General features: G+C 42.7%; 1 long non-coding RNA gene across 1 annotated transcript in view; it reads left to right on the top strand.

Annotated features, from left to right (window-relative positions):
* Positions 1-14,371, top strand: part of LOC106889763 — a 130,948-nt gene extending 116,577 nt beyond the window's left edge. The window contains exon 4 of the long non-coding RNA XR_001412393.1: positions 14,189-14,371. This is a non-coding gene — a long non-coding RNA (uncharacterized LOC106889763). The remainder of the gene's footprint in view (positions 1-14,188) is intronic.
* Positions 14,372-20,078: the final 5,707 nt, after the last annotated feature.

Here is a 20,078-nt window from a genome sequence, read left to right as displayed (position 1 = left end):
TTCCCCCCCCCCCCCCAAATGTCCTTTTACCTAGAGAAATGGAGCTTGGGTCAAAACCCTGCAAAGAAAATGATCACATATTTGCTTCTGTTTTTTGGAGTGAGACAGCTGGATAGACTCAGGAGACTCTATGAAGTTCCTGGTGAACAGGGACCATGAGGTCCAAGAATTTCAGGAAAGAAGAAGTCTACAGGGAAAGAGCTATTTTAGAAAAGCCCCAACAACAAGGTCTTTAACTGGTATTTGCAATCAGCCATGAGGCAGAAATGCATCCAAAACCAGGATTCTTCATTTCTTAATTCTTGTTTCATATATTGATGCCATCAGTAGCATTGTTTATAACCAATTAGCAAGAGAAATGTCTCTCAGCAGCAGGTTGAATTCTTCATTACATCTGCTTCAATATCAAACCGTTCCAATAATTCTTCTGAGACTGCATTTCTCCCAGTTTATTATGGAAATGCAATGCACCTTTTAATCAGGAGGGACATCTCTATTTAGGTTTAAAATGCTGTATTATTACCTGAATGAAACCAGAGATAAAACTCCAGCTGATATCATGGTTTCAGGAATTGGCAGATAATTCATTTCTAAAACTTGGGACTAATACAATTCCTTTGTGTTTTGACCCTTCCCTCCTCCTCCCCCCTCCCCCCCCTCCCCACACCTTAACAAATTGAAACCATCATCTGGAAGATGATGGCATTAGGACTAAAATACTCTACTGGGACACTCTGCTGGGGACATGTTGGCTCCTCTGCCATCTCCTACTGTGATCAGTTTTGTATGGAATATTCACAGTCACGGTCTCTGGGTCTGGAATTAAGAAGGCAAGATCTATAGAAGTTCAGTGAAAGGTCCAGATGGCTACTCAGAGCTACACTTCAGTGTCCTGTCCTCAAGAGCTGAAATGTCAGAGAAGGACCACAACCTCTCAGCATTGATTTGTCTAAATGAGACTATGCATTTTTCAGGCTTGTCATTTATGCCTCTGAACTGAAAGCCTCAAATGGGAAACAGACAGTGGGGATTATCCAGTGACTCAACCATCAGCATTCACAGTACCCATCTAAGATACCCACTTCCTTTAGAGTCCATGAAAATACAGGCCACTCTAGTGGACAACTTGGAAGACAATGAAATGGTATCTTGATTGAAATTAAGTTGCAATATATGCACTAATTCCAACACGCCTTTGGTCCTTGGTTTCTCATATGCGTAAAACAAATTCCCTTTTTTCCTGACTTGGAAGACAATGAAATGGTATCTTGATTGAAATTAAGTTGCAATATATGCACTAATTCCAACACGCCTTTGGTCCTTGGTTTCTCATATGCATAAACCAAACTCCCTTTTTTCCTACCTTTTTGAATCAGAGTATATGGTCTTTCAAGGCAGGAATCTCATCCTTTGTTTTGCCCATGTGCAGCATCATAACATGTTTGTGTCATAGCTGGGCCAAAAAGACAGTCTCTTCGTATAAATGACTGATACCAGTAAGTTCTTGTCACATTACAGTAATACAAAGGCAAAGATGGAGCTTAAGCTTAGATGTGGGACTTAGATTGTCCTGCCCAAACAAACTACCTTGATTGAATGGCGCAGGGCATGGAAGAGTTATGTGTACATCACCCCACCAGGGATAGCTTCACTCTACTCTGTTCCTGTCTCAGTAAGGGGATTGAATTAAGTGATGGAGGAAGGTGGATCTGTTCTGCAGTGTGAAGAATGTGTGAAGCCAAAAATCATGTAATAATAGTAACTTCCATTCCTGAATCTTTTCAGAAAAACATTCACAAGTAGCTTTTTTGGAGCAGTAAAGATTTTTCTCTTTTTCTTCTTCTTTTTTTTTCTTCTTTTTCCTTTACTACAGTGAAATCTTTAACAAATAATCATTTTACACTGTACAGTTCATCAATAAAAGCAATAACACCAGGTTATGTAATAAATTAAATATGATGTGCAGTTGAAAGTAATCGTGCTTTCAGGCATCAGCTTCTTGTCACATTAAGGGCTCTGGCAAACAGGTTTAATATTCGTGGAATGAACAGAATTATTGACAAGCAGAGGAGGAACTAGACAGCAAGTGAGCATCATATTAATTTTTCAGAGGCTGATATTGCTTTTCCTGCTGACATCGCAACAAACTTTCAGGGCTGGCTTTTGCGGTAGAGGGTTTTGGTAGTGGTGGCTTGTTTTTTCTTGATCTTTTTTCCTACCATTCTGTCAACTTCATGCCTTTTGGAAGGGACAAGGAAGGAGGGAGAAAAATAGTCGTGGCTCACAGAGTAAGGGTGGCTTTACCTTTGGGTTTATTCTCCTAGATAACTCAATTCAAGGTTAACTCAGGTTAACTCCGGTTCTACCTTTGCTATATCAATGGACATCTTTCATTCTTTTGAAAAATGGTCCATAATTTCCATTGCATTTCTAGAATATACAAGGGTTTAGGGACTTCCCACCACCCCTTGGCTTACAGAGAGTCTGATTGTTGAAATATTGGAGATCCTTCAGGACAGAGTTTCTCAGCGTGGACAGTTAAATCAAAGTGAGAGTTTTGAAGAGAAGTCAGCTGGGTTATCTGAGCTTCCTGATAGTCAGAACTTCTGGGGGGTTACATAGGAATAGAAATTGGAAGGCCAAACTTCCTGAGGTCCAAGTGGCCCAGTTTCCCAGTGATGAATGTAGGTGTGGAGAAAGTAATGACAATTCACCTTTTTACCTAAGCATTTCCAAAGAGCTACAAACACAGCTGAAGGAAAAAAAAAGGAAAAAAAAAAAAGGTGTGAATGGCCACTCTGAGGCATGTGTTTTGTCTGAGGCAGAAGTAAAAATAGCCACTGACATTTTTCATGTCTCAGAATTAAGCCCTAACCACCACACCCTTCCTCTGTATGTCTCACCAATTTGTCACCCAAGAAAGATGAAAAAAAAAAAAAAGGTGTTAAATAAAATGACTAACGTGCCTGTCTGTTAATGGGATATGAAGAGGCAGAGGAGAAGGTTTCTGTGGTGTGGTGGTGTGGTGGTCAGTCAGTACTCAGATCAGAGGTGTCTGATAGAAGTTGTCATTGGAGATGCTCAACAAAGAGCATCTGTCTTGAGATTTCAGCATCCCTGGGAGAAACACTGCCCAAAGCAGCTCCCTGGCTGCCTTATGCATTGTGGGTAGGATGGACTTCAGCTTCTCTTGAGCATTTCTGAGGCAGGAGGTGAGATATCCAATCTTGTATGCAATTAAATGCAAGAATCCTTGCAGGAGGCTCTTTGGGAATACTTACCATTGTCTATTGACAATGAGTGGTCAACTCTTTGCTTTTGAGACTTTTTCACAACTCAGGAATATGGGGAGGAGAAAAATGCAAAGCAGGTGTGGGCAAAAGACAGCTCTGGGCTGGTCATTGATGCTTTCATGGGCTCTGTTTAACATTTTCTCTCTCCTCTCTTAATCCTACCCAAAGCTCTGAGGGCATTAATATGGCTGGCAAAGCAGGCAGTGTTGCAATGAGCTGGGCATGCTTCTGAGCTTGGCAGAATTGTCGTTTGATTGGCCTGAAAACAGCTATTTTAGAAGGGCAATTGTTTTGCAGGACCCATCAAATAATACTCAGGTCAGGTTTGTTCATCACAGTGAGCTCTCGTAGGCTGACCTTGGCACATGTGGCCAAATTTTTGGTAATGACCTTGGGTTTCTGCAAAAATCCATCACCACTGGAGATGGCCCTGGCCATAGCTTCCTTTCAGCTGTGAAGTGTGCCAGCTCCCTCATTCCAAAATACCACAGAACGACCTCATTTTTCCAAATAAATGTCAGAGTGTGAGAGAGCCAAAGAAGAGTGGGGAGAGAGCAGAGCTGTTCATCTTAATCAGCATCAGACCCAGCCTCCCCACCCACTCCAACAGATGAAATCAAATCAAAACTCCGATAAGAGCAGGAGTTTCTTTTTCAATGAAAGGTGATGGAAAGTGTGGGTTCCAGGTTTCCTCTGTTTTACCAGAAAGCTGGTAAACTGATAAATCTTGTCAGCATTAAGATTTGCCTGTGTGATCTTCCTTACTGCTATCCTGGGATACGTTTTAAGGATTTTTTTATCTAATTGTGTCTAAGACTGAATAGATCACTGGACTGACAGAGTCCAGTTAAAAACCATAACTGAGTGGGGTGGTTTCAAGAGCAATAGACACAAGATCCCTTTCTGCTTATGAAAAAGTTCTTCTGTTTCATCCCCCTCTATGTAGAAAAGGAACCAGGAGTGCGAGATATTAAAGCACCAATAGGGTATCAAGATACGTCTGGAGGCCTGGGACAAAAGTGGGAGAAAGAGGAAAAGTTACAAGAGAAATGTCTTGTACAGGAGCAGCCTTTTTGTAATAAGGTGTTTTACAAAATGTGGAAAATGTTAGAATTTCAAGCATCAGCTGTGTGTCCTAATGGTGTATTAGCCACCTAAAATACCTTGGAAAATGTTGTTAAAGGCAAGTAACAGAATAAACACAGGAGAAGCGTGAAGGCATTTTTATCTGAGGCAGAACCTCTCTGCAAAGAGCTAGAGGGTTGAAAAAGGGATCCAGGCAAGGACTGCAGCATCCAGGATGGGGACTTGTGGGCACATACAGGCCACTTCCTAAGAGAGGGTGGGAAGGAAATTTCCTGTCCTTATAGTGAGAGAAAGCTGATTAATGTGTTGAACCTGTGGGGCTATCACAGCAGAGCAAAGGGGAGTAGCTTCAAAAGAGCTCAGTACTCATAAAAGGGCTGAAAGAGTCAAAATAGTAGCTGCAGGAAGCATCTTTAAAATCCAGTCTGAAATATTAAAAATGAGAATTGCAAATAAGGCCTTTGAATTGCTTTGGATGGACAACCTGTTCCAAGAAGTGCCTGTCTCCCTCCCTGCATGAGTGCCAGTAGGACAAAGTCAAAAGGCTCGACTGTCATGGGTGGAGAATTTTTTTTTTTTTTTTTTAACCAAGCTCTTTCAAAGCTGGTGGTTATTCCTGACTTTAAATCTTCTCTGATTTTCATCATGCACTGTCTAAGCAATTCACTGTCTTTTTCACGGGAGTTGAGGAAATTCTGCCATCCCCACCACCTGTGGTGCAGAGAGAGAGAAATGTGCAAAGAAATACATGTATGGCTGTCGGGCTCTGAAGTGCATCTGAGAATCCCACTAGGTACTTAACTACCTATAAAAAATGGAGACCATTTGATTCCCTGAGAAGTCAGTGGAAGATCAAGAACATGCACATGGGTTCCTGATATCACTGGGCATCCTCTTAATCTAAGATGTTTTTTTCTCTGACTGCTGAAAGGAAAGGAGCTGCAGTATTTCTCGTGTAGTGATTGGAATTAGGAATGGATTTGTTAAAGCAAAACAAAACAAAGCACAATCCTTTGTGTTAAATCTTGCACAAGCAATACTCCTGGGTTTTTTCCAGATTTAGATACATTATTGTTAAAATAAAGTAATATTTATTTTTATCCTCACACTTTGCCTTTTCTATTTAACCACATTGCTATTTTCAAGTTGAAAGCATGCACACAAAAAAATGCAAATCCCAAATTTCAAAGGCACCTTCCACTTGGAATTGGATCTATTTTTGTCCCTGTGACTATCTTGCACAGCTCTAATTGTCATGCCCTGCTCTGAAATCCACAGTACTCTCCTCTCGCCAGCGTATTTTTGGATTATTGCTCATTGTGATCAGCCTTTTGTGTTCCTTTTGATATGGGCCAAATTTTGACATGAGGTGCTGAGTCATGCATAATGTGGATCTTATTTGTGTCTCAAAGAAATCTTCCATTTTCTATTCCCCTGTACCTGGGCCAACACCTGGCATTGTCTCCCCCATTTCCCAGACAGACAAGGGAAGAAGCACCTGAAACACATCAAAGCGCTGAGCAGCTCAAAACAATTCATTTAATTATTATTACAAAATGTCATAGGGAGTGCCAGCTTGGTATTGTATTTTCTTTGCTCATTTGTTTTGTCAAAAAACCGAGTACTGAAAAAAGTCACAAAGAAGAAAGAAAGAAAAAAAAAAAAATTTCTTGAAACAGAGGACTATGGACTTGGGGGTGATATATTTAATTTCTGCACACCAAAAATACAGTCATACCTGAGTGGGGATTCAATGAAAAAAAAAATTACTGGGAGATGACGGTTTTTAAAGGCAAATTACATATTATAACCACCTTTAGGGAATGATGGAGAGGGAAAAGGGCACTTGATGTAATGGGGCGGAAAATCCAAATAGTCCCATCTCTACTGTAGGACTCAATGTTTTCTGGAGTGCTTTCCCCACATCCCAAACTGCAGAATAGCCCTTGCTCTGGCACTACCGGCTGCCTGCAGAGTTACTATGGCCATGGCCAGGCTTCCTCACGGCTGCCAAGGCTGCTCAAAAAAGTTTCACACCTTATATGTGAGTGGATCTTTTTAAGTCTCCTGCACCAGAGGTGATTTGGGGGATCACTATTTTCCCTTCTCTTTTAGTTTTTTATCTGACCAACGCTTAACATACGTAAGCACCTTTTCATGTTTTCCCGAGAGGAGGGATGTGTTTTTACCAGGTAATGCAGAAAAAAGGTGCAAATTGCGTGTAGAATCTGCAACGGTCTCTGCAATAGCATCCTCCACGTGAGGTGTCCTCCCTTTTGCTGTGAACAGCTCTTCTCGTTCTGAATTTTGGGATGTTGAATACGAAGTGTCCTCCCTTTTGCTGTGAACAGCTCTTCTTGTCCTGAATTTTGGGATGTTGAATGCGAAGAATCACAGAATCAATCAGCATGGTTGGAAGGGACTTCTGAGATCATCAAGTCCAACCTCAAAAAAAGAAAAAAAAAAAACCAAAAAAAAAACCCCAAAGTGTCTGATGATCTGAGATCATCAAGTCCAACCTCAAAAAAAGAAAAAAAAACCCAAACCAAAAAAAAAAACCCAAAGTGTCTGATGTTCCAGTTCCCCACCCAGAAAATTTCCCTGACCTTCATGCATAGGTGCATTGAGAAAGGTGAACCAAGCAGGGGCTCCAGCCTTACCTGTCTTTAACCCACCAGCCAGGCTGCCCGGTGAACTCATGCAGAACAAGCTCCGGCAGATTTTTGTTTGCTGACCAGCTGCTTCACAAACTGTTGGGTTATTTTAGTTTTTGTTGCCATAACCGTTTGGCTCCCTTGGTGTTATCTGTCACCTGCAGATGAAAATGAAAAGCCTTGAAAAATCAGGTGACAACAACCCAGCATGTCCAGGAATGTCTATGTGCATGTGAGCCCAGAGCAAAGCAGGCTGCTGTGAGGAAATTGTTAAGCACCCTAGAAATGGAGTGCTTGACACTGGGGAGAGAGAGAGAGTGTGTTTATGAGAAGTGGAAAAACACGGCCACATGTCCTTCTACTTTTTATAACTGGAGACCACGTCTCCTTGAAGGTGGAAATTTAATTCTTCAGTGGCTAGGGCTCATGACACATTGAGTCTATCTGTACTGCATGCACACGTGTGGATCTCCAAAGACTGGTTACTGGGCTAAAAAGAGAAAATTTGATTGCAATTCTCAGCCTTGTCTGTGGAAGACAGAGTTGTTATTGTGGTTAGAAGAATTTGGAATTCCAGGGAAAATCCTTAAAGCCATGCTAAGGGGCAAATTTATGAAGATGCCAGCCTCTTGGCTGGCACTTGACATCATCCCAGATCCCAGCACTTGGGATCCCTTGGTAGTTTCCTCCTAGGACAGTAAGTGTTTAATGATGATTTGCTGCCTGCTACCTGTGAAGGTCATTCCTGCCATCTTCCCCCATCTCCATGTTTCCTTCATGTGCAGATGGAAAAGGAAAGAGCAGCCTGTGCAGAAGCTGGAAGTGTAGACCTTGGGCTTGACACAGGTGTCACACTAATTTTCTGCCAATGCAGCCCCAGTGCCTCTGGTGGAGCTGCTCCTGGTTTCCATCAGCTCCATCTCCACATGAGAGGAGACACAGGGGCTGTCAGAGGAGAACTGTTCAGGGCACAGGGGTGGGGGTCAATCCCCGTATTTCCTTCCTGCTGTGAGTCTGTGTATTTGGTTGCCTCATTGACTGACCTGAGTGAAGTTAACCTTGATTTACACTGGAGAAGGAGAAGGGAGAAATGAGCACAGCAAGCTGTATCCTAGAATAGAGAAAGGCCACTAGAGAGGGAGACAAAGTGCAAGGAAGAAAAGCTAACGCCATGGCCTCTGTGATCCTGCCTTTGCAGGTCCCTCAGGCAACATAATCATAAACAGCCTCTTCAAAGAATGTGAATATTATGCTCCTTTCTGACAGGTTTTCCCTAATTTCCTTCTGCCTTTACAAGTAGCTGAAGAAAATAAATATTTAATGACCTATTTCAATATTTTAATGTAGGTTTCTTGGTTAAAACACCACAAATCTCTCCATGAAAGGGCAACAATAGAATTATAAAGTAACGAGCATTGCAGCAAGTGGGAAGTTGGTTGGAAAGCAGAGGGGAGGGGAAAGAAAAAGGCAAGGCCACAGAACACAGGGGCATATTTTCATCAGGTAGAAATCATCACTGGCTTATTTCAAGTGCTCCTTTCCCGAGCTTGCTGGGGAGGAAAGACCCAGACAGTTTGCTGTTTTACCCTTCCCCAATCCTTTCTATAAAAGCACAGCAACGTTTCATAGAATCATAGAATGGTTTGGGTTGGAAGGGACCTTAAAGATCATCCAGTTCCAACGTCCCTGCCCTGGGCAGGGACACCTTCCACCAGACCAGGTTGCTCAAAGCCCCATCCAGCCTGGCCTTGAACCCCTCCAGGGATGGGGAGTCCACGACTTCCCTGGGCAACCTGTTCCAGTGTCTCACCACCCTCACAGGAAAGTATCTCATCTAAATCTCCCCTCTTCCAATTTAAAACCGTTGCCTCTTGTCCTTTCACTACACTTCCTGACAAAGAGTCCCTCTCTGGCTCTCCTATAGTCTCCCTTAAGATATTGAAAGGCCGCTATAAGGTCTCCCCGGAGCCAGTCTTCCCTTCTCCATGGCCTGGTTGGGTCATGTCACTTTGATGAGGATCCCCATGCCTGCTGCACCAGGGCTGTGGTTCAGAGAGGCTCAGTGGAGCAAACACAGCTCATGGCTCATCCTTCCAGCTCCTCAGGGACAAGAGTCCCTGCTCTGCTACAGGCACATGAAGTAGAGCCATGAGTGACCCATTGCCCTTTCAGTGGTGCAGCCTGTGGTGGTGATTCTCCACTCTCAATGTATGATGGGGCGGTTATAGACCTGTGTGTCTCCACCACCTCTTTTCCATCTCACCCCAGGAGACTGCTCTTGCTGCTTTTGTCTTTGTGCCAAGGTGGGTTACTTCTGTTCGGTCAGATGCTGAGTCTTCTATATGGTGACTTCATGAAGGTCATGTTTTCACTCATCCTGATCTACAGTTAAGGTTGTTGTCTTGCATAGGAGAGGGAGATGTACAGTGTAGTATCTTGGTTATATCCATAGGAAGAGAAGCCAAAAAATCCCATCCTTGCACCACTATGGACCTCATGCTGTCCTGTATGTCCTTACACGGCAATTGCAATAAATAACACACATTCCTGGTGCTGGGCCAAGGCTACTTCATTAAACATCGCTCATCATGCAGTCAGGGGGTGCATGCATAGAGTGTCAGGGGTTTTCTTCTGAGGCAGAGGTGGGCTGCAGCCCAGGAAATGTGGCACTGAGCAGTCTCTGCAGGGACAACCTGGGAGTGAAATCTTGGACCGGTAGCTGCAGTGAATATTTTATACCACTCTCTGTCTGATCTCGGCAGCAGTCTCTAGCCAACATAATTCTTTGTGAGTTACTTTCGTTAGCAAAACCTTTCACCCTATGAAGATGTTCTACTTAATTAGTAAAAGTTCAATTTTTTTGTCACCGACAGAGCCCCATACATCACCATGTCTGGAGAGTCATTAGCTATAAAATTAATCAGGGTGGATAACGGCTGAATAGAGTCAGAGCCCTTTGTGTTCCTTCCCATATCTCTGCCTCCAACATGAGAACCCTTTCAAGAAGGGGAATCCAAAAAGCAGCTCCAAATATCCAGGAGACCAGTTTCTAGGGTAGCACTGGAGCCGGGGGTATTTCTGCTCCTGAAGTGGAGGGGACAGGATGCCAGAACACTGCCGACTTTGTTCCACATTGGTCAGATCCATAAAGAACTCCAGCTGAGGGACTCTAAAAGGATGCTGGAATTTTCCTTTCACCTGCCTCTGGGAACACATCAAAGGCACTCATGTGTTCACTTGGGCAAGTTTGGTGTAAGCTTGAGCTGTGAAAAAGAGGGATTAGGTCAAACAGAAGGGTTTGCCACATACCACAGCTTGAGGACTCTGTGCCATGAGAGGGTATAAGGAAACCCAGGCCTATAAGAGAAATTCAAACCACTGGGACTCCTTCCCAATTGTGAACTTATTTCTGCTCAGGAGGTCTCTGCTTTGAGGTGGTGACTGCAATTTCCTTACAAGCTCATTTATTTCCAAGAAGACCAAATGACCAATGGCTCAGCATGGATTTGAAATCAGCTTCTTCCTGGTTGTTCTTTATATTTTCACCAATGTGCTCCCTGGAGATGGAGCCTGGGCTTTTCCACTGGCAGATGGAGCCCATCTGTATTTGCATGCAGGTGGGGAATGTTGCATGAAGTTGTGTTGAGGATGTTGGATGCTTTGCAGGAATCTTTGACAGATACATTAACTTACAGGGTGAGGTTTTTTTATAAAATAATAAATCCCTGTGTTATTCCTATCTCCTGAGAACAGGACAGTGTTCATCTGTCAGTCTCACATAACTTTTTCCTGCTTTTGCATTTCTTAAAATTAACAGGGAGATGTTGGTAGTTAGTTCTAATGAAGAACACTGACATTCTTTATTTATTTTCTGTTGTTGTAATTATTATTAGTAGTAGTAGTAGCAGCAGCAGTAAAGGAGGCCTTACAGTTTGATTGGTAGCAAAGAGGAATAATTATAGATAATGCAAGGGGTTGCAAGCAAGTTGATATCACTTAGAATTTTGCATAATTGATCATAGGACCTTGTCAAAAGTGAACTCCTCACGGTACACTTCATGTTGGTACAGAACAAGACCAGACAAGGGGGAGGAAGACAATACTTTGCCTGCACAAAAATATATCTTCCCACTTTGTAATTATTTTCCTCAGAAAATGTCTGAAAGGCAGCCACCCTGGTAGTGACTCGCTGGGCTGCTGCGCTGCCTCCAGGACTTGCCGATTCTCTGCTGCCTCTGCTGATGCTCATAACACCGAAGCTTTCTGCAGTCTTCTTTGACTAACAAGTGGCTCAAGGCCGTGAGCTCTGTCCTCACACTCCCGTCGAGTGTAGTTAAGTAAGTGTCTTAACGAATGGGAAGTGATTTCTCTGCCACATCCCTTCTGGGTACGAGTCCCACCCAGCCAGAATCACAAACGCTGAGGCCTTGTCCCTAAGAATGAAGCGTGTGTATCTCAGCAAACAATTCTGTCCTTGGTGTCTGATTGATTTATACAGCTTGTTTTCAGTGTGCTTGTGAAGGGATAAACTAGAAAAAATTGGAGCCTCATGCCTCAAAACTCAATATGATTGCTTGCAGTAGGACATCCTTTAGGCGACATGTCTCTCTGCAAAGCTGCAGAACTTTTCTTGGTGCTTTCCTGGGCAAAGCAAGGGGGTAAAACACATGGTAAAACACATGCTTAGTATTCACCCAAACCAATATGGATTATGCATTCATTCCTCCTCCATTTCTTCTCCCCCCCCTCCCTTTCCCCCCCCAGCTTTGTCATTCTTTGTGAAAATGAAAGGAAAGGAGAATTTCTCTTAGTCTCAAACTGAAGTTTTGTTCTTTTCATCTTTGGGAATCCTTAAGCTTAAGACAAATACAATTTGGATGATAGAAAACCCAGTTTTCTGTTGAAGAGAGTCTTCATTTCTAAAATGCCAAAATGGGATATTATCTTTCTTATTTGCTCATGTTTCCAGATTAGATATTTGAGGGAGTCAAAACAAATTTGTGAAAATCTTCCTGTGCCCTGAAATTACTTTTTCAGCAAACAAAAAATTGACCTCTAACATTATACCTAGCTACAGTTATCAAGATTTGTTTCAAGCTTTTCCTAAGCACGTTTGCCTCTTAAGCTTTTATTAGCAAGGACTGAAAAGCTCAACTTCCAAAGAATGGGGACTTTCAGACCACATGATGGCTTGAAAACGTGTGTAGTGTATAGACACCTAGTGGGTGGGTTGTTGGTATGTTGCTAATATCACATATACACACAGAAACATGCCCCAATTCCACATTAAGATCCCATATTTAAACTACTTAATAGGTGGACCATTAGCACTTTAACTGTGATACAGATCATCAGCACTGATTTAGACAGAAGAATGAAATGGTATTGATTCAGGATTATGGCCAGGTAAAGACACCATCAGGCTGTTTGTTTTGTGCTTGATGTTCAGTAAATGAACTAATTTATAGATAGGATTAGTGTGATCTATAGAACAGAGGTCAGGAATAGAAAGCAGTACACTGAACTACATGAACCGGAGACTGGATTAGGATTTAGGGGAATTAAAAAAAAAAAAAAAAGAAAATAAATATATGTACTCTAAGTGAAAGACAGCATGTAAATTGGTCTCAATTCTAGTATAGTGAGAAAAAAGAGAGTTTTCTCAGGAGCTGTTCCATCTGGACTTACGCTGCTTTGCACTGAATTCTCGTGAGCATAACTACACAACCTCATCCTGCCAGTTTGAGATCGGATGGGTGGAGAGAAGGTTCAGGTACAGAGCTGTAATTTGCTTCCCCTCTGCTCCCATAAATTAGCCCCAATTATCCCCAGGGTGTGTGTTTCACTAGTCTAGACCATCGACTACAACAGCTGTCTCCCAGAGGTGCCCTGTTGCCATTTGGCTCTTGGGGTAGTCACAAATTTTCTCCCCTGCGAACCAAAATCTAGTAATTTGTTTGATATTTACTTGGGGAGCCGATGAGAACGTTTTGAAAATGTCTCCATCTCAGGGGGAAAAAAAAGTGCGGTTTACATCTAAGTATACACAAAACACAGTAAAATGATGTATAGATTCTCTTCCTTTCTCCCATCCTTTTGCAGTCAGTACGGCTCTCAGGCAGGGGAAACCTGCAGTGAATTGCTATGAGTAAGAGAGAGTGGTCTCTGGGGACTTAAAAAATGGCCTGTGTTTCATGAGACAGCTTTCCAACCCCCCCTGTGATGGCAACCTCTGTGACTTTAGGTAACCCCTTCCTCTGCTGCTCTAGGCTTTTCATTTCCCATCTCACCCCTTCCCTGCTGAGTAAACATTTTAGGACAGGGACGATCTTTTCGGTCAGGGGTCCACAGTGTTAAGCACAAAGCAGCCTTCATCTCAAGAGAGGTATAAGGGTGCTAATAGAATACCAAAAGGAAAGCAAAGGCTCTCCATCCCCCCCTTCCTCTTGTCTGAAGCTGAGAGAGGAGTAAGTTTGTGTCCTTAAGAGGCTTGAAAAACAAATCACTTTCGTGTTTGTTAAGTGCTGAACTTCAGACGCTACGAAATAGACAGGCAAATATGAGAACCTGCTCAGCTAATTGAGATCCAAGGTAGGAAGCAAAATTGGTGTTAGTGAAACTTCCCCTGAAAAGCTAGAATAACTCAACCAGTTATTAAACTCTATTAAGCCAAAGAAATATCAGCAAAAGGTGATTTCTGGAGGAAAAGTCTCTCTTTCCCCCCTCTCACAGCCCGGCATCATGCAGGTATCACAGTGTGAGGAGTCAGGTTTGTCCAAGTGTTTTCCAGCTTCATTGCATCATCTGCCCCAGGCACAGAGTACCCAGACAATTTGATCCAATTTGTTATCAAGATGCATCAGACTTCTCTATAGTCTCTTTAGTCTCCCAGGTTCTAGGATGAAAAACCTCTAAGTGCAATGCTAGAGCAAAGATGGCTCCAAGGCACCCAGGTTAGGATGAATGCACTTTAAAAGCATCTGTTAACTCTGTATCACTTTTCAGCAATAAAAATTACTTCACACACTGTCTGCAGTTCCCATTTCTAGGGCTTCAGTGCTTTGGTGGATGGAAAGAAGGAAGCCTGGAGCATACAGAAGAGAAGGTAGTGCATGGCACGTTTCATACTAATCAATTAATTTGATTTTTTTTCAGACTTTTCCCTACAGGGTGATGTCTGGGCCTGTGGTTTTCAAAGCATCACCCATCCCCTGCTTGCTCACAGAACACAGACCAGGGCTCCTGGGAGGATTGTCAAATGTACACTTGCCTGATGGACTCCCATCGCACCCTTAGTTTTCCAGCTTGCTTTGCCTGCTTTGTGGTGGCTGAGGACTCTCAGGGACCAGGGGAAGCCCAGCTGGCCAGAAGATCTCCATCTCAGTTTGGCCAGGTAAGTGGCACAAACAGGCATGGTGTGGAACTGGGATGTCACTGGTGTTGGGAAGCTGTGACCCTTGAGGGATGAATGTGGCACATTCAACCCAAGGGAGATGTGAGGAAGCAGGACAACCAGACCGGCTGGGTGGTCTGGTCCCCCAGATCTCTCAGAAGGGCTGTCCTTTAGCAAGCAAACATTTCACTGCACGTCACCTGCCAAGGCTCAGTGGGGAGTCACCTTTTCCTGTTCCAAATATTTTCGATTGTCATTTGTTCCTGGTTCCCCACCCTACAAAAAAAAACAACACCCCCAAACATTCGAGTGCTCTTTTTTTCATCTTTCTTTACTATCGTCACTACTTTTCCCATTCCCTCTTCCCATGCAAACCCAAAAATAATTAAATAAATCCTGTCTTAATTATACACAAGCATATGAACAACACAAAGGAGCCGTTAACACAATCAGCAAAAAGCACTAATTCCAACAGTCTTTCCCAGGGCCCTTCATGGTGTGTAATGTTGGAACAGCCACTGTCGAGTGGTGCTGGGGAGTGGGGCTGCCTTCCCAAGCTGTCTCTCCCCCTATCCTCCCACTGTCCCCTGTGACCCCTGCACCCCCTGGCCACCCCCCATCATCACTCTCTTGGCCATCCCAGGGTGGCCTCGGCTCTCAAGGCCAATGGTAGCCCTTACCCTCCTCCTGCCTCTCCCTGGGCTCCCTCTGCACCCTCAGACACCCGCAGATGCAGGATGCTCGGGGCTTCTCCTGCCAGTTGGCGGGTGGAGGGAGTGAGCTGGACGTGGTGGGGGTTGAACTGTTGCCATTGGAGATGGCAGCAGATGCTTCCTGGTGGAGGCTGTGCTGGTTAATTCAGGGCTTTGTGGTTTGAGACAGAATCCCAATTATTTCCAATTAGGAGATTGTAGTGACAGCTGCTCTCATCAGGGTCTTCTCTCGTGGCTGAGAAACTTGCATCCACTTTTAGCTGGGTTGGGATACCTGCATTTCTAGAACGGGGCCCTCAAACTTTTTTTTATAACCTCGTTTTCTTCCACCTCTTGCTAAGCAAATCTTCCTCTCTCCCACGCAACACCATGAGGTTTCTCATGAGGAATTTGGCAGTGGAAACATTCTTATCTCTCCCTTATCAAAATCCATTCATTTTCTCCTCTCTATATACAGGATTTAATTCTCCTGTTGGGCTGTCCTGCTCCCTCTCTTCCCAGTTCCCCCATTACTTCTGCCTGCCCTGTGATGTATGGGCCTTGTCAGGCAGTTTTGGCCTGACCCAGACAGCCAAAATCAGAGGAAAACTTGGTTTTATTTTGCCTGGGGAGAATTCATCATGGAAGGTGTCTCACTTAGGGAAATTAAAGATGAAAGAAAGGGAGAGCTAGAAATTTATTCTGGTTTAGTGTTAAAAATATATCTAACTACTCCTATGTTAAAAGCTGATATTTTTTCTTCACTTTTTTCTTCTTCCTCTCTTTTTCATCCATATCACACAGTCCAGAGACAGAATTCAGAAGAAAGGGACATAGGGCCCTTTGCTGGCTGGTTTGAAGATGCTGGCTGTGGTAGAGGAGTGAATAGGAGAGGAAGGAGGAGATGTTGAACAGCAAGAAGCGTTTCTCTCCATTCTGTCTCATAACTACTCATCAGAGGCAAATCTAATCCTAAAAATACAAACTAGACAAATCCTTTGGAAGGAGAAAGGGGAATTTGCTTTGTTTATGATTCAGCTAAATCCTTGTTTGTTTGGATACGAAGCCTGTTGAGTCACAGCAGGTCTAAGCAAACCACCAGCAAAGTGCAGAGTCCTGGAGAGTCTTGCCCAGCGGCAGCAGTTCAGAGCCTGCTGTTTCTTCCCTCCCTCAACAAACACTTGTCCACTAAATGTGCTTGCACCCAGAGGGGACAGGATTGAGAAGCTGGGGACACTACCCATGTTGAGAAGGTGATACCAAGAGGAGGCCAGGTCCTACCTTAATCCAGGTGATGTAAACAGCAGTACTGAGCTGGGCACAAACCCCTGCTCTACCAAGGAGGGACACAAATTTAAAAACCTCTGCTGATGTCAAATCCACAGACATCACCAAGAATTTGGGCAGCAGGTTTTGGCCCACAGTGTTCTTGATCCCCACATGGCCATGATCTTCATCACGCTTTCCATTTTACATGGGACCCAAGAGGAAAGGTTTTAGACTGGGAGATTTTTCAGTGGGTTGCAAAACACTGAAACAATGTGGTATTTGGATGACAGTGTTGTCTATTAATCCATATGGAGCACTTAGATGCTATGGAAGATAAGTGCCTTGTAAATACAGATAAATAGATTAGATTAGACCTTGACAGTGGTTCATGCAAAAGGCATTTATATGTGCAAAAATAGTAACATTGTAGAAAAATAGCTATTATTTGAAACCTTGGGCCAGAGCTTCTATAATTGATATTGTTGGAAGAAAGAGGAAGCTAATGGAGAAAAGCTGCCATGACTGCCCTTTTGTCATTGACTAATTCTTTCAGCAATCAAGGCGACATTACCCAGATCCCACTTAGGCCTCAAAGCGAGTGGCCACATTTTTCAAGAGAGTACAGCTCAATGAGTGCCCAGTCCTTTCAGAATTCATCTTGTGAGGGCTGTAATGGTGGGGAAAAGGGAAGGAGAGTGCTTTTGAAAACCTGCCCTCTCTTTTACACCCTGACTGCTTGGAAATCTAGGCCAAGGCATGGCTTGGAGAGCATGCCAGAGAACTGTCACTGGCCAAGGATGTGGACTTATACATGTCCCTGATGCAGGTGTTCTCCTCAGAAACATCGAAGACAGTGGGAGGAGAAGGATGTAGGGTTCTTGTTATTATCAGCTCTACCAGGGCTGATCACAACTGGAGTTTAACCAACTGGTACCTCTGCCAGTCTGTTCAGGTACAAGATCCCAGCACATAGGAAGTTCCTCCAGTGATGTAGATTTACATCTTCCTAAGCTACAGAGCTCTGGTCTACTGCAAATGAAAGCAGAACCTGGATCTTAATTTATCCACACAAAAATGGAAGATAGAAAAGCAGAAAATAAACATCTGAGTGATCTAGGAAATCATGAAACAAGCAGCAGTTTTGTTCCTGAAACAAATTACAATTAAGTAACATCATTACTCCCTCAGCACCACTTGTTCCTGTTGCATTAGGTACAAAACCCAAGTGCTTAAAAGCCAGGAGATTAATAATTAAGAACATCATACATCTTTTATTGCCTACATAAAACATATAAAGGGTGAAATCCTGACCCATCTGAAGGCAATGTCAAAGTTCTTCTTGACTTTAGATGAACTTGGATTTTACCTAAATTGTTTTGTCAAATACAACAAAACATGTCTCCTAAGAAAACTCAACAATCTCAATTCTGACCCAAGATAGATACTTTTCTATGATCTAGAATTCAAATAGAAAACAAAGCCTTTTTAAAAAATGTGAAACACACCTACAAAATGAATATTGCTTTGAAGAACAATAATATTTTGGAATTCTTTTTTAATATAACAATGGGCATATATTTACCTATTACAAATGCAGTATTACCCAATAGTAATGGTATTTGGAAATACTTCTACTAACTAATCATATTTGCCACTCATGAAGATTAAGAAAATGTTTGTACACCAAATTCAATGAAATAAACATATCACATAAAAGAGGGGAAACTAAAAAAGAAAACAATCCACAGGTTAAGCATGAGGTTGTTTTGCCAAAATAAAAAGTGCACTTCTTTGTACTTAAGTTAAAAATATATATTTATTATGTGGGCAGTATAGGGTTTCAGGAGTCCTTAATCATTCATTTCCCTGCTTTTAAGTGTGAGGGTTTTGCAAATGATGTGATAAGTAAGTACATTGTTGTCACTTAGCAACCTTAACTCGTTTCTGAAGTGAGTTGTTTGTTTCTATAATAAATGAGACACTCAGATACCATGGTGATGAGCATAGGAGACCTTGTATGCTTAGACAGAGTGCTATCTTGATAAATGTGATATTTTTCAGAGGTATAAGTCCCTCACAACAGAGGAGTAGCTCTTTGCTCTCATCCACAACATAGAAACGTGGTCACTGGCTGTGTTTGTGCTGCCTTATGAGGAGCACCTGGAAGCTGTTCTGAAGACAAGACTCATTGTCCTTTCAGGCAGAAAACCGGGAATTTTGTTCTTAGCTATGGCTGGAGGTCGCCTCTATGATGTCCAAGATCCTGGCTGTCCAAGTATGCCCTTGATGGGTTTGCAGCCAGTTCTCAGATGCTTTCATCGTTATCACCAGCCTTCAGTGTGAAACTTTATTCTTTGCATCCAGCTCCACACTCGGAAAACACCATCTTTTCATCTCCAGGCAGTCCTGCTAGAACTGCACTGGGCCTTCTCTTGTTCCCTAATTACTCCTTTATGCACTTCTTCTGATGTAACCCAGCTATAATGCCAGCTTAACCAGCTGGGAGAAGATTGCTGGCCTCTGGAAAGCCTGCTGTGATAAAGAACCTCCAGTATGGTTCCAGCAGATGGGAACTGATGCCAAACCTTGAGGGCTGTGTCTGGGGAAAAAAGGAAAAAGACAAATAGTTTGGCTGAGATTGAACTCCCTCCCTCAAATCTGAGTTTCTGCTTTCTGGGACTAAATTAAAGCACAAGAGCTAACAACAAGTGTCAAAATAGATTCTAGACAACTCTGTTCCATCCTAAAACGGCTTTTACTGCACAAGACTCTGGTAAATCCTTGGACATAGTCGATCCTGCTTGACCTTACCTGATTTTTCCAATTTTTCTTTTCCCTCATTCCTTCTCTGTATTCCCTGACTTTACACATAATATATTTGTGTTGCTGTTGCTGCTTCTTGAGTTTAAATTAATCTTTTAAAGAAGGATGAACCACATGAACTTCCTTTTGGTTTTAGAAACCACATCCATATTCATAATGCACTAATCATGTTTGATAAATCAGAATTCATTGTGAAACATACTAAACCTTCATGTTGCTTCAGTTTTTAATCTTGTAGGAAAAGCAATCATCTATGCAATGCATTTGAAGGGGTTGGGCTGGGCTGTCTTGGGTGTCTCATTGAGTCAGCTTCCTTGTTTGTACAATACAGCTTGTGCTGCTGAATCTAAGCTATCATCTAAAAACATAATTAAGTCTTCAGCACTTCAGTAGCAAGAAAAATCTTCACAGTGTGAATCAAGCAACATCTTGGTGATGCTGGCCTGAGTCTGCAACTCGTCTGGAAGAGCAGGTCTGAGCTTTCCCCTCATTCCAGTGGTGTAACCACGCTGAAACCTCAAGATCTTACTCTTGCAAGTCAGCAATGGTAAGTATTTCACCTGCAGTCAAAGAATAGACAGAGCAATTAGTAGCTGTAGACATCAGTAGCATCTTTATTATGCAGTGCCTTGTTTAATCTGGGTACAGTTTGCAGATAACAGTGAAAAGACGGTATTTCTGCCCCTCAGACATTTGCACATAAGTATGCGCATTTGGACATTTTCTGTTTGTAAAAATGGGATTTATTGGCAACACCTAGATAAGTGCAAGATTAGCTATGTCACTTTTTTCTTTTATTTTTTTTCTTTCTTTTCTTTTTTTTTTTTTTTTTTTACCTTTGGTTCATTACTCCAAACCTTTTTTTTGG

Source organism: Calidris pugnax, unplaced genomic scaffold (genome assembly GCF_001431845.1).
Source record: "Calidris pugnax isolate Ruff unplaced genomic scaffold, ASM143184v1 scaffold22, whole genome shotgun sequence".
NCBI lineage: Eukaryota > Metazoa > Chordata > Aves > Charadriiformes > Scolopacidae > Calidris > Calidris pugnax.
This window is presented reverse-complemented; position numbering and strand designations above follow the sequence as displayed.